The sequence below is a fragment of the Sphaeramia orbicularis genome, chromosome 12 (assembly GCF_902148855.1).
Source record: "Sphaeramia orbicularis chromosome 12, fSphaOr1.1, whole genome shotgun sequence".
Lineage (NCBI taxonomy): Eukaryota > Metazoa > Chordata > Actinopteri > Kurtiformes > Apogonidae > Sphaeramia > Sphaeramia orbicularis.
In genome coordinates this window covers 45,892,795-45,907,151 of record NC_043968.1, presented here as the reverse complement: position 1 = coordinate 45,907,151, position 14,357 = coordinate 45,892,795, and the positions used below count along the sequence as shown (strand labels likewise).

The 14,357-nt window shown below is 38.3% G+C and overlaps 1 protein-coding gene across 2 annotated transcripts in view; it reads left to right on the top strand.

The window, feature by feature from the left end:
- LOC115430684 (leucine-rich repeat-containing G-protein coupled receptor 5-like) overlaps positions 1 to 14,357 on the top strand; it is a 57,623-nt gene that overhangs the window by 5,152 nt on the left and 38,114 nt on the right. The gene's annotated exons all lie outside the window — the stretch shown is intronic.

The following is a 14,357-nucleotide window of genomic DNA, read 5'->3' as shown; positions in this document are numbered from 1 at the left end:
TTCACTATGGAGCCTCTGAACGTCCAAATGGGTCATATCTGATGACCATGAAAGATGACAAACTGTATTTTACACCAATTATTTCAACGTATTAATAGGTTTTGTAGTTGAGAAGTTATTAAACATTTTAGATCAGTGGAGGATTTTGGTCACCAGTGGCTGTTTGGGTCTTTATGGGTTAAACTTCAGAACTTCTGAATATGTAAATATTGTTCATTACAAAAGTTGAACTGTTGGATTTCAGATATTTCTAACTCTCCTAAAACTTCATTTTATCTTATGAGAAGTGATAGACTCAAGTTTCCACCTCACATTTGTAAAAGTTGCAGATCATTATTGTCTGAAAAAATGTTTTTGTTTGAGCTGAGAGAAACATTGCACCTTCAGCAGATGGATGTGAAGACACTATCACTCTAAACAGATGTCAGTCACAGAGACACTTGAACGTTACAACGAAGGACTATGGCGTATGTTTTATGGTGGAGGGAGACGTAAACATAACCATAAACATTTGTGACAGATACTAGAGATAGTCAAATATTTTTGGAGGAAAGCAAACAATACATGTTGATTAATTTACTGACTTAACTAATACACTCACAATCCATTCAATATTCAGATGTCTGCTACTTGTCAGAAGGATCAATTAACACCATTTACTTGTATCCAAAAATATTTATTATTGCAGTTTATTTTTACTTTTGTGGGACAAAATTGGAAAGTGAGTCACTTTCTAATGGGAGAGATCATTAATCATTCAGTTGTGTGTTCAGGTTTATTTCTCATACTGTATGTTGCCAGTGAGGTGAGTCTTGTCTCTGTGTCTAATGACAAGTCAGTTGAATAAATAATAAATAAATAAATGACACATCACTGTTATTGTCAAAATTCATTTTTTAGGCTAAATATCTTAAAAACAGGCACACCTTTACACATCTGTGACCAATGGGCTGATGTCCTGAATATTTGTGCTTTTCTCAGGAAATGTAGAAACTGATCCGAGACAGACAGACATCAGGGAGAGTCAGTTTACAATCTCCTTCTGTCTGTCTGTCTATTTGACCACCGTCACTCTGAATGCTGCCATCTGTCAATGCCTTTGTGTGTGTGTGTCTGTGTGTGTGTGTGGTGTGTGTGTGTGTGTATGTGTACACTAGCTGCATGCCTAAGCAGTGCAGTGTGAGCTGTGAATGGGCCTGCAAGTCCTTCTTTTCTGCCTCTGACTGACAACAGCAGCACAGGAATGCATTTAGCTTCTGTGTGATGAATGACCTGATGTACATATGAAGGATTTTTTGGCCCCGCCCCTATTGGCAGCCATATTGGACACAATCAGCTTTGTGACCTGTTTCAGGAATTATTCGCTTGTTCCATCATATTAGTGAGATCCACAATTTCTCACCTAAAATGTCTTTACAGAAAAATGGACACAGCAGTTCTGTAAAAGCAGTTTAGGTCACAAATCCTGCTCCATTACTGTGACACTCCATAGCAAATTAAAATTCAGTCTAAAATAAATGTTTTTCGAGGGTTATTTCTCATTTATCAGATGTTCATATTGATACTTTCCTGAAAAGTCAATTTTTTTTTTAAGTTATAAGGGGTGTGACATGGCATGATTGACAGCTGTTGTGACCAAATGCTGCCAAAACCTATCTAGGAAATGATGAATCTTCAGGTTTATTGCACAGAATCTGGTTGCAAAATGCAGTGACGTGCAGTCAGAGGAGGCAGGGGAGGCAGAGCCTCCCTTGTCAATCTTGAAAAGAAAAAAAACGACTATAAAATATAATAAATATTGATACTTGTCAGCTGGTATGTCCTATAAACTCATTTTCCGTTCGAATCCAATATTGTTATTATTATTATTATTATTATTATTTTTTTTTGTCAATTAGAATAGCAGAATTTCCGCATGCTCCGTTCAAATACAGGGAGGAGAGGCAGCGCTGTGCTGTGCCTCCAGAAGAACTGTCACCTCCCCTCATGAACTCTGCTGGTACCCGATGAAAATATCGTGTCGCTGTCCTTCTGTATATCGCAGTTAAAATGCTTTCAAACACACTGATTATATGCTCTATCCTTCCGTAATCTGCATAACGTATGGAAAGTATTTCTGTAATGTGTTTAGGCTCGCAGATTAATCATAAAAACTCAGTGAGTAAGTCACTAGGGGATGCAAACAGTACCACTGCCTCATGATAGATGGCGCCTGTGAGTCCACAGATTCATGCGCTTATAATCTTCTTCGTTCTTTTTTATACACTTTAATTCACCAGGATCGGCGCATGGATTTCATGTACAAATAAAGGTAAGACCATAAACTTTTTTTTATTTTTAGTTTGAAATGGCTCTTTTTGAAGGTTTCCTGTTGAGTTCCTGCCAGTCTACCTATGCTGACCTTGCAGAGCCCATATACCCAGGCCATTCCTTTTGCTCACTCTCTCTATTCCAGTTTCTCAGGCCACCATATATTTGTAGATCTGGCTCTGAAAGAGTCAGTGCCTCCCCAGCCATGAACCTCACTGCACGTCACTGGCAAAATGTATCAAAGATGCAATATGGCAGCTCCTGTGAGAGCAAATTCTTTTTTGTTTGCAGTATATTTTCTCTGTTATCTCTTAAATAAATAAAGAGATAAGGGACAATCCTTTTTCAGAACCCTGGGCAAATGCATGAAAAGTCATTATTTATTTTACATATTGAATTCTCAGTCCTGTCTGGATCCCACTGTTTACATATATTTTGTCCTCACCAGTCCTTTTCAAGTTACAATATGTAATATTTGCACACACTTACTTGTTGGCATTGGAGTCTGTGAGAGCTGATTAATTGTTGACATTAGCAGCCTCCATTTCTATGCAAACTGTAACTGTTGTTGCAGCAGAACATGTAGCCATGATGAATGGATAATGTGGGCTAGATATGATGTGAGCAAACCAAGACAGCTGGGGGAGGGGCTAAGTACACAGATCGAAACACAGTGGAAATGAACTACGTGTACCTTCGTCAAATTGGCCTATTTGGCACAGGTGCTCTGGTTTCCTCCACCATTAAAATGGGTACATATAGGTTCATTCTCCTGAAGATCTGCAGTTGGTCTTTCAATGGCAGCTTACTGTTCCTAATGTGCTTTGGGCTAATGCTAATCGGTGATGCTAATGCTAGGTACTAATGCTAATGCTAATACTGTGTGTATTAGGATGGATAAAATGCAAAGACTGAATTTCCCTGTAGGGATAGTAAAGCAAATTAACCTTAACGTTAACCTTATACTGTACCTTTAAAACCCTTACATAATATCTGAATTATTAATTTAAAGGTCCAATGTTTTAGTGTGATCTAATTGCAGGAATGTAATACTCATGTTTCCATTAACATACAGAAATGAGAACTGTGTCTTTGCCACCTTAGAAAAAGTTGTTTATATGTACAGAAGGCCTACATAGGTCACCGTTCCTGGGGTCCAACATCACCACGCTCCTTCTAGATCTGAACTGGCCTCCTCCTCTTCTTTTTTGTGTTTGGGTTGGCATCTGGTGTTAAGGTGTTTTGCTCTCACCTTCACTACACAAAGAGTGTGAACCAAACAACACAAGCACAGTAATGAGGGACATTGCATTTTTACAGTGCCATAGGGGTGGGTGTGTGAGTCAGTTATAAACTTTAACTTCATTTCAGAAGTCATTATCAGACACTGATGAACCTAAAAAAAAAAAAACAGACTACAAGAGTGTGCAGGTGAAACTGCTTGTAGTGATCATGACAAATGTAACTGGACCTGCAATTTATCAGCTGTCTGTATGCCTAATGCCCAGTTTTATATTTATAAAAGACGTTTTACACCTTAAACTGTTGGCAGTGATAGATAGATAGATAGATAGATAGATAGATAGATAGATAGATAGATAGATAGATAGATAGATAGATAGATAGATAGATAGATAGATAGATAGATAGATAGATGTTGGTTACATTGATTACATTACACATATATGTGTAATGTACATTACACATATATGTGTAATGTGACTTAGAAGTACCACAAGGTTTTTACCACTTGGCTCTAAGTTATGGCTGAAAAAAACATGAAATGAAAGCAGAATTAGCCTGATTGTTTCCTCTAGCAGCTTCCCTATGCAGTATCTTCTACACAGAAAGTTTATGGAAACTCTCAAACTGTCATACAGGTGTAACAGGCCAAAGTATACCCCCCCATCTGGACTATACCTGGGGTTAAACTGGCCTAAGTCAGATTATACCCCAGGTATAGTCCTGACGGGGGAATACTTTGACCTTTTACACTGCCAAAAAGTGTTCATATAAGATTTATTCTGTCACAGGCTTTTTGGTCGATAGAGCTGTTTCCACTGTATTTACTTAATAAAGTCAAAGAGAACATGGGGAGTCCTTTTAGCCTTCACTGGCTCAGATATCCTTGTGTCTTTGTTGTGTCTTGTGTACAGACAGACACACAGACATCTTACCTACTATTTGTCAACCTGACCTCTCTCATGACCTCAGTGGAAGACAGGTAGTCCACTTACCTGTCCCGGATGTTTGGACTGCTGTTTAAGCGTGAGAGATCATTAAGCTTTGACTATGGGTGTCACGGTTCATCATGCTCCATACACCATCGACAGGTAAATGGACTACCGGCACTCCTGTGAGGTCATGAGAGAGGTCAGGACGGCATTTAGTGAAAATATATCTGATCCTGGATAATGTGTGACTCTTAAACAGTCTCCAGCAGTGGCAGATCTAGAAGATTTTAAAAAGGATGATGGTATGTGTGAATCCAAAATCCAAAACAGAACTGTACAGTTCTTCTAAAGCAAAATAAAATATTCCACTAGAAGTAAAATTGTAGGAACAAAATTACCTCTTATGTGATGGAATAGAAGAATAAAACATTTTTAAAGTCAGCAAACACAGTTGTCTTCGAATAAGACGTATACTGAAAAACATTTCATTATTAATTATTACATTTATTAAAAATGTTACTGAGACATTCTAAAGAACTTTGAAGAATGAATTAAAGTTATATTTCCTCTAACTACATTTCCATTTCTGAGGCTGATGTGAACTTACATCTTATCAAAAGTTTCCAAAAGTCTTCACATTCAGAAAAATTTGGAATTCTATCCAGTATTTTATTAATTGGCCTATAAATGGTGTTGTACACTGTTACCCATAAAGCTTACACATTCTTCTTTTTGTTCCTATTTATACACATTAGCAATCACCTTTGACCAGGTGTAAGGATTACATAGTCCCAGTTTCACCTTATCTATGAAGAATCAAGAAGAGTTCAAAATATTTTATTTCAACTTTATTGACAATAATAATAATAATAATAATCTTTATTTATATAGCACTTTTCATACATTAAAAACTGTAGCACAAAGTGCTTTACATATCAGTTTAAAAATCAGTACCGCCCCCCACCCACACCCACCCACTCACCCGCACACACACACACACACACACACACACACACACACACACACACACACACATACACACACACACACACACATATATATGCAAACCCACAAGCTCACACATACTTAAGAAGCCTGGCTGACCACGGGTAGACCAGAACAAAAAAGTAAAAGTAAAAGAGGAGGCACTGTCTTAGGGAGCCATCCGCACCAGGAGGCAGCCGCCGACCCCGGCAACTAGGCACCAGCAACACAGCCCCGCATCCCAACCAGTGGGAGAGGGCCAACTGGGACCCCCACCCACCAGAAAGGAGCGGACCCCAGTGAGAGAAGGCGCCACAGCACCCGGAGTCCGCAGCCGCCCCCGGCATGGAGGGCTCCCTCTGATGAAACACCAGAGAATAAGAAACATTAAAAAGATATAAAAGAACTGATTAAAAGAAGCTAAATTTAAGACATATATGAAAATAATAAAAATATGAAACATTAAAATGATAAAACAGAAGCACTGGTTAAAAGAATCTTAAGATATATATATATATATATATATATATATATATATATATATATATATATATATATATATATTAAATATAACTATAAAACCTTTGAGTAGATAAAACAGAAACATCAGTTAAAAGCCAAATTAAAAAGGTGGGTCTTGAGCCTCGTTTTAAAAATTTCTACATTCTCTGCGGCCCTGAGGTTCCCTGGCAGGGTGTTCCAAAGGCGAGGTGCATAATGCTGAAAAGGTGCCTCGCCATGGGTTTTTGTGTTGGCTTTTGGAACTGTTATAAGGCCAGTGCCAGAGGACCTCAGGGTCCACGAGGGTTCATAGGGTAAAAGCAACAGTGACAACAGTGTACAGTCATGACCCAAAGTTTTGGGAGAGTCATAAATCTATTCTTTGCTTAAATGTTATTTGTTTGTCAATACAGTTTTTTTTAAATGTATGTAGTACTTGTAGTTGTTCTTCACTATAACTCAGAAAATATTTAGATTTTTTTTGTTGTTGATTATATTGTTTTTTGTTGTGAGGACATTGCCCGTGATGTAAACAAACAAACAAACAAACAAAAAGGTGCTAATTTGAGGTTCTTGTGATTATACTCACAAGTTTATCCTTCTTCTTACTCTCTTTAGGATAGGTAATCTTATAGACATGTATATTTATTTATTTATATTAATAATTTGTATTTTTGTAGTTGTTTCCTGTTCATTATCATTTTGTTGTTAGTTATTTGTTGGATGTTTGAGCTAAAATAATGTCTTTATACCTCGATTTGAAATCGAACAATGGCCTTTCAATAAAAAAAACAAACAAATTTAAATGAAAACATTTTTTTTAATTTAAAATTTAAATAATTTTTTAAAACATTATTTGTGGCCTAACTCCTGCTGTCGATAATTCAGAGATGCTCCCATGGGTAATTCAGGGTGTATAGTAATATTCACAGTAAAGACATAATTGGATGAATGAAGTGATCCCGTACAGACTCTGCTGCTGTTGCCCTCCACCTTCAACAGTTGCAGGTTTTTATTAGTCACACAGACAGAGCTGTACAGATCTGCTGTTTGTCTCTTTCTCTGGGAGGAGGCAGCTCAGTCTGACAGGACCATCGGGGAATAAACCCCCTGCGCTCGTTCACCCCGGGGGGCCCCCACTGACCCACCCCCAAAAGAATGAAAGAAAGACAGAAAGAAAGAGTGAAAGAGGACAAAAACAGAGAGGCCTCGCTGTCACACAACGCCTTTAAACTACACAACTCTCTTTTCTTTCTTTCTTCAGTTTGTCTTTCTGCAGCCGTGGACATTTGAATAATCGTCTGATATCCATCAGTTTGAGCCCGAGGAGATGGAAAAACGACAGCACACAAAGCTTCAACGAGCTCATTACCAAAGGGAAAAAACACACAACATGCTTAATATATTCGTCTTTTTTTATACACCTTGTTTTTTAACCTCCTCTATCAAAATAAGACTTTTTTTCTGTTAGGTTATTAGGTTTTTTAATTTAGATCTGTAAATCACATCATCCTGTAGTTATTGACCCATCACTACTTTAAAATTAACAAAGAAAAGTTGAGGAGTTAATAACTTCTGCATTTGCTTTTCCACTCACTACTGTTGAAATATGGCAAACACCTGCATCCATTGGTCCATTTTGTGCCTGTTTTCTGGCTCCTGGGTGTGGTTGGCAGCAGTCTAAGCAGAAATACCCATAATTCCCTCTCCTCCACTTATTCAGGGAGATGCAGGGTATCCTCCACTACAAATTGTAATATCTTAGTGTGTCCTGGTCCTAGTTCCTCTTTATGTGGAGGTGTAGTGACTACTCTGCTGGATTACGTACCTGGAGCACAGTGTGGAGGAAACTCACTGCACCAATCTGCTTGTTACTCTCCAACTCTGTATTCTAAGACCCCAGTAATTACATATTCCCTCACTTGACCTAACTTTAATCTCCAACCTGGAAAAGGCAATCTACCCATTTCTGGATAAGAGCCATGCCCTCAAACTTGGGGGTGCTAATTATCATCACAACCACTTCACACTCAGCTTGTGAAACAAACCAGCTCACACTGGAAGCACAGCTCAACAAGTTCAACAGGACCTCATCATTTCCAAACAGCACGTATGAGGGCAGCGAACCTCCAGCCTCTACTACACCTAGAAATTCTATTTGTTCAGAGCAGATTCAGTAACAAAGGACTTCTATAACCTGTAGACACTGACCCTTTTACTTTGTTTAGTTATAAATATTCTTGTTCTGTTTGTTTTGTTCAATCTGACAAAAAAGACTGTGTTACATGATAATGTACTGCCTGATGTCACATAATATCATGTTTCTACAAGTGTAGTCAGTGCTGGATGTTGTGTTTAGGGTTCAGCCACAAATGCCCCCACATCCACCATCACCATCATCATCATCATCATCATCATCATCACCATTGTCCTTATCACTGCTGCATTATGTCACTCCCTGAATACCACATGATGCTGCTCTTTACTGAAGGCAGGGGGATTAACAATACATGTACTATGTGTGAAAGTCCCACCCTTAAAAACTTCTCCTAAATATTTTATAACAATTGCCAGTAACCTAAAAATACGTCACCGAACAGAACTACAGAACTTTTATAAAAATCCTTTTTTCTGTATTGTTGTACACTGTGGTGTCCATCCGTCTGCGTGCCTGTCCATCAGTGTCAATGCGATTACTCTTCACCAAATTATCTGATCTTCCTCATGTTTGATATTTAGGTGCAACTTGGGATGAGTTCTGTGGGTGTCAGGCTTGACCTTCATTTTCAAGGTCCAATCAGGATTGGCGTATGAAATTTTGGTGGCAATGATGACCTCTATTTTTCAGGTCTTTCGGGTTCAGTTCATGGTCATGTGGCAGATAAGTTAAAACAGATGAGGTGAGGGGATAGTGATACTGGAAGGGGAGCAGGGACCAACAGGGGCATAGGTGCAGCACTGATTGTCAAAAGGGGTCGAGATGTCATTACAACAATTTTGTTTATCTCTGAAGACACAAAGAAAACTTAATCACATACTCTGAATATGTCAGTGGACCAAGGCTGTAGGTTACGTCAGTGAAGTTTTCTGATATCCAAAAAATAACTTTGAAGTGTAGTATAGTATTCCACTTCAGTTTATTTAAAAAAGTCATTTATATACTTACGGGGTGGGACCTGTGGAATTTGCATGTTCTCCCCATGCGTGGGTTCTCTCCGGGTACTCCGGCTTCCTCCCATCATCCAAAGACATGCACTGATAGGTTAATTGGTTTATCTTAATTGCCCATAGGTGTGAATGTGAGAGTGATTGGTCATTTGTCTCTGTGTCAGCCCTGCGATGAATTGGCGACATGTCCAGGGTGTACCCCGCCTTCGCCCATAGGTAGCTGGGATAGACTCCAAGCCATGACCCCAGTGAGGATAAACCGGGTTCAGAAAATGAATGAATGAATGAATTTATATATTTATTTTAAAACATATATTATATACGCTATGTTTTTATGTACCATGCCTCTAATGAAGGCTTTGTAAAGTCATTTCATGCATCAGGGATGGTCACATTAATCTCTGTAAATTGTGTTTGTGATAAAGAACAAACATGCCCTTTAAATGCAGTATTTTGTGGTATGTGTTTATGTTAAAATATGTGGCCACATGTAGAGACATTAGACAGTCCTCAGTCTGCGCAATGAACAACTCACTGTCTGAACAGACTTGTATAAGTATAAATATATAGGCAAGTTTGGGTTGTTAACTAATGAAAGTAAGCTTTATAGCAGTGTAATATATACCTGAGTGTGTATGTGTTATTAGCAGTAAAAGCCAATCACCCGTAACACTATTAGTCTGGTCAGAGTAAAGGGGCATTCTGCTATACGGAATCTAAACAAACCCTGTGTGTGTGTTTGACTACCTGTCGACAATGTTGTTAAGATACATGCACACACATATCCTCACACACACTTACACACATTAACAGGCTTTATGGAGTGTTGGGAAAGTTCCGTAACAACCGGTTTATTCAATGTGCAGACACACCCTCTGTGTGTGTGTGTGTGTGTGTGTGTGTGTGTGTCTGTGTCTGTGTCTGTGCAAGTCTTGCTTATGTTATAGTGACATAAATCTGTCCCTAGATTAAGGGGAACCAGCTTTCTTGAAGGAAAAAAAAATTAGTCCCCATAAAGTTAAACATCAAATTTAAGAGTTGTTTTACGTTGGTAATATATTGAATTAAAGCTAAATTGAGGATTTTAAACTATAAGATGCGGTCTCTGTTAATAAACAATGAGACTAATGGATGTCCCACCCTCCATATCAATAATCCACATGTCCATCCTACAGACTCAGCTCCCAACCTTTCAAGAAAGGAATAATTGACTGGAATATAAGTTTTTAGAAACATAGACCCTTGTTCCACCAGTGGAAAATGAGTTCAGGGGATTAGTTCCTAAAATGTTTCCCACAACACTGACTATATTATTTATATCAAACAAAAATGATAATTTACTACTTGTTTTGATAATATTAGAAGTTGATAAGAAAGATTCAGTGAAGTGGGTGTGTGAATCTATGTTGCTGTGTGAGCTGGTTGTTTTTAGTCCAATGGCCCAAAAGGTCCGATGAACTATTGGTATCAGTTGGTGTCCGTCCGTCTGTCCGTCCGTCCATAAATGATTTTTCAAGAATCTTCTTCTCCAAAACCATCAGTCAGGATGACTTGATATTTGTTGTGGAACATCTTTGGGGTAAGGTCTATCAAGTTTGTTCAAAGAATTGGGAAATATTGATTTCTGAATTTTTGAAATTGTAACAATCCCCATTGGTTTATAATGGGACAAATTTCAAAGTGTTATAACTTGAAAATGGTTGAAGATATTGATTTAATTTCTATTGGCAATAGATAGGAAGTCACAGATGGGCTTTCATTTGGTGCCTTGACATTTGACCTTCAGTGACCTTGAAAGGTTAAACAAATGTCAATTAAGGTTTTTAAATATGCCCTTGGTCCTATTTTTTAACATTAGCAGATGTATGCAGCATTATCTAATGGTAGCACAGAGAAACATAAGATGTATTGAAGAACCTTGGAGTGAGAGTAGGGATTTTTACAGAAAAAATGAACCCAAACCTCTACAGAGAAATCCCTGCATTGTAGGTCTTGCCATCAGTGAAGGCAACAAGATAGTTGATTGATGGAGTTATTTCATAAAGGTTACCATAAGCTTTGTGCAAGCACATAATTATCCTCCACATTGAACTTCCATTAATACCTCTGAAATTGGTTTGCAACGAAAGTGGGGAAATTAGATTCCTGTTCCATGAGAAGCTGCCCACTAAGGGGACATCCCATTGGTTCTGATAGCTAATCAACTCAGTAAACTGTATATTTACAGCTTACATTACCATCAGTCATTTCACAGTTATTACAAGTGAGTTTGTAATGTGTAAATAAATTGTTGTGACTTTCTATTGGTTCATTGGTTTCAGTTTATTCCAGCGCACAGACACTGAAAATAGCTCAACAGAATAAAACACACTCATACTAGAGTTTGTGGGCTTCATGTTGGAGTTTGAACTGTGTAAAAATGGTGATTTGTGAATCCTTCTGGTGGTGCATTCATGTACTGAAGTGAAGGACAAGTGCAATAATTCTCTGACATGTGTGATAATTTTCTGTTACCACTGAAAATGTTTTCTATGTGTATGTTTCATCAATGACACAGATCTGTCTTTCAGGTAGCAGTAAGGTTCTAGTTCCTTCTTTATAGTTTTCACACCTCAGTTGCAGTGTTCATGATTTATTACCCTGCCACCTCAAAGGGGAGGCGAGGGGTATTGTTTTTGGTTCAGTTTGTTTGTTTGTTTGTTTACACTCTAGCAGCAAAACTATTGGTTGAATTAATACCAAATTGGGTTTATAGATTGCCAGCAACCTAGAATAGATGTGATTACATTTTGGGAAAAGTAGGTCAAAATTAAATTTTTTCAAGAATTTTTAAAATCTTTTTTTTTCCCTCCCATTTTCTTATTATGGCTGGGATTTGTCTATGCTGACATCAGCACACGCATAGACACGATGACATCAGCTGGATCGATGCCAAAATAAGCTACAGTACATGCAGGGTTTGTTGTGCCTGGCACCACTTCTTTATTATGTTTTTTATGTTTTATTTTTAATGTTCTTTTGCAGTGTTTTAAGTACATTCTGTTTAAGGCTAGGTGCTTTTTCTTTGGCTTTTAAATTTTTTATCTGACTCCAACAGATGCCAGTACAAGAATTTGTACAGTATGTGCCTGGATTATTTGTTTGTGCACAAAAGGGGAAATAAAAATCTTGGCTCTAGAATCTTGAAGGTATCCCTCGGCTGTAAGATGTAAATGATAATGTGCATTTTCTGATGAATGTATGATCAGACAGTTTTGCAGAAGTCTACTAATACATGATTGGATGTTTTTGGAACTAACATGTTAACACACAAAGTTCCTGAGTGGCATCTTGTATCTCGACTTGAGTTCAGTTGTATCAAACTAAATGGTCAAGTTAAGTTTAATTTCCTTCTGTATTTTTTATATTTTCTGCACTTTCCTTTTATTTAATATTTCATGATTTTAATGTAATTTGATGCCTTTGTAAAGCACTTTGAATTGCCTTGTGTATGAATGGTGCTATATAAATAAATTTGCCTTGTCTTAAGGGCTCTTTGTAAAGACAACCACATGACTCAGTTAAGCGAGTGAACAAATCAGTTTTTGAAATGCTAGAGGTAGAAAAGAACTGTTGTTGCTTGGTTTAACCATGAAAATATCTTCGATCTTTTACATTTTTCAGGAATAAAGTGAGTGTTACCCAAATGATGAGAGCAGGGGTTTGTGTCTTTTTGTCTGAGACAGAGACAGGCTGTCTAGCTTCCTTTCAGAGTGGAGCCCTCCTGAGTGGAAAGACGGTACCTACTGATAGTTATCATGGAGCAGAAAATAGACTCAGATAAGGGCTGGGAAGAAAAGACGAAGGACGTCACAACTGCACACAAACACATAGAAAACAAATGTTGTCCCTGTCCCTCCGAGCCAATAGGAAGCAGTGACACCGCCTTGTTTGGACTTGTCTGAAATTACCTTTTGAGCTGAGTGTGTCTCTAGAGGCCAAAATGTTCGTTACACTCTACAAATAAGTATTTCACTATTTTTAGAGCCTTAACACTCAGTGAGGTTGGTGGATATTGTATGATTTACGTGGTACTTCTCTCTACTCAGTGTCAGTACAGCCAAAAAATCACCCAGCACAGGTTGGGCTTTCTTTTTGATGCTTTAATATGGTCCTAAATCATTCCCAAATGGAATCTTTAAATTCATTCATTCATTCATTCATTTTCTGAACCCGCTTTATCCTCATTAGGGTCATGGGGGTTGCTTGGAGCCTATCCCAGCCACACAGGGGTGAAGGCGGGGTACACCCTGGACATTTCGCCGGTTCATCGCAGGGCTGACATATAGAGACAAACAGTCAGTCTCACATTCACACCTATGGGCAATTTAGATTAACCAATTAACCTATCAGTGCATGTCTTTGGATGGTGGGAGGAAGCCAGAGTACCCAGAGAGAACCCACGCAGACAAAGGGAGAATATGCAAACTCCACACAGAAAGATCCCACCCCCCGTTGACTGGTGTTGGAATCGAACCCAGGACCTTCTTGCTGTGAGGCACGAGTGCTAACCACTGCACCATCATGTCGCCCAGAATCTTTAAATTGCACCCTATAAACACATAGACTGATATTGCAATAATGATTGTGATTTCTTGCGCATTCTTGCAAGAACTGTTTCTGTTTACCATTACATGAATATTCAACTACTTTGTGTCCACAACAGTAGTTTTCATCACTTCCAAATATAACCCATCAAGTCAAAAAATTGAGACATATGCTAGGCCTTTATGCTGGAAAGTGTGATATAACAACAGGTTATGCAGAGGTGCACAATGAGCATGATGCACCTTGTAAAACAGTATATGTAAGGATGGCATGGCTAAAGAAAGTCACTGGACATGACCTGCAGTGTCAACCTCTCGTCCAGTTGATATATTACCAGTTACTGTCCGTCTGTCTGTCTGGTCTCCTGTGTAGTGGAAGAGACAATGACTCAAAGAAACAGTACAGGGTTAATTCTGCTTTTAAGACGTAGATATAGGTAAATATTACTCTATGTATGTTAATTTATATTCATGTATGCATGTTTTGCATCATTGTATCCAACGTGTTTTTGATTATTTTCCACCTAAAAGCCAACATAAATGATAGCAGGAGGTCAGCAAAGGTTGGGGAATATCCTGGAACCATCAGAGCAGAGGAGGGAAGCGGAGTTCATTCATTCATTTCTTGTTTTGT